The following is a 1,230-nucleotide window of genomic DNA, read 5'->3' as shown; positions in this document are numbered from 1 at the left end:
TTACTGTTACATGAGAAACTATCTGTTCTGTAAGCCTTCACCTGAAGTACAATAAAATATTAAAAAAAAAAATCCTTAATCATTCCCAATGCAGCAGATACTCCCATAAGAGTTACTGATTTTTCCAACCACATATTTAAGGCACAGGAAGAACAGAGTGTGTAGATGGGTTGAGGATATTTCTCTAAAAGTCTAGAAGCAACAATTTTCATCTTGGATGAAAATCCACTGGACACAATGTAAGCCTGGTCAAGACAGTACTCCATGTTTAGTCACCATTTCTCAGTTATCACAGTGTGAAATTTCACTGCCAGAATTTCTGCATCAGCTTTATAAGGCAGGAAGCCCACAAATTCCTCTCTCAGGTTACAAGATTAATTGACAAACCTCACCAACACGGGCAGATGCTCTTCTGCTATCTCCACAGTGCACCACGTCGGTGGTAATAGAAAAAAAGGGTGAGTCTCTCATTTCCCTGATAGTTTCTTCCCGAATACACCTTTCACAGTTCTGTAACATCTGTTTCTGCCGTGTTTTCAATCAGAACATTGTGTTAACCTCTGTTGTCTCAAAGTACTTTCTCAGAATCTCTTCAGCAGAATTTATATGGCACTCCAACAGCACTTCAATATCATCAGGAATAAAGAGACTTTCTGGGATGTCATCAGCCTCATGGCGATCCAGAGTTATATTTTGTTTTCCCATAAGAATCAAAATATAAAATTAAGATTATAGGTATTATTTTTTTTTCTTGTCTTCAAGGATTAAAGGTAAAATGTCTTCATCCTGTTCTTCACCATTTTCTTCTGCATCGAGGTTCTGAGCATTGCTGTTGTATGTTTCTTTATGATTTTGTTCCTGTTCAGAAGTTTCATCAATTTTTTGTTTCTGTTTCAGTGTCCTGATTTCATCTTCACTCAATTCTGTATTCATTTTCTGTGTCTACTTAGTGGATTGTTAAGATGCCTCGTAAGATCAAATATTGTTGGTATAACATCATCTACAAGAACTGTCCTATAAGGATTCTCCCAGTGACTTCACAAGTATCTGCTTCAATTAATTTTGAGAAATAAAATAATCAAATCATTCTTTAGTTTTCTTTTTGTCTTTTTTTTTATTTTATTGTACTTCAGGTAAAGGCTTTCAGAACAAATAGTTTCTCATGAAACAGTAGTACACACGTTGTTTTAAGACATTGGTTAACAACCCCACAACATATTAACCCTCTAA

The 1,230-nt window shown here is 35.4% G+C and overlaps 1 pseudogene; it reads right to left on the bottom strand.

Annotated features, from left to right (window-relative positions):
• Positions 1 to 59: 59 nt before the first annotated feature.
• On the bottom strand, positions 60 to 1,035 carry LOC101360043 (52 kDa repressor of the inhibitor of the protein kinase pseudogene; annotated as a pseudogene).
• Between the last annotated feature and the right edge of the window lie 195 nt (positions 1,036 to 1,230).

The sequence above is a fragment of the Trichechus manatus genome, unplaced genomic scaffold (assembly GCF_000243295.1).
Source record: "Trichechus manatus latirostris isolate Lorelei unplaced genomic scaffold, TriManLat1.0 scaffold05617, whole genome shotgun sequence".
NCBI classification, from domain to species: Eukaryota; Metazoa; Chordata; class Mammalia; order Sirenia; family Trichechidae; genus Trichechus; species Trichechus manatus.
Note: the sequence above shows the minus strand (reverse complement) of the source record. Positions and strands in the feature narration are given on the sequence as shown.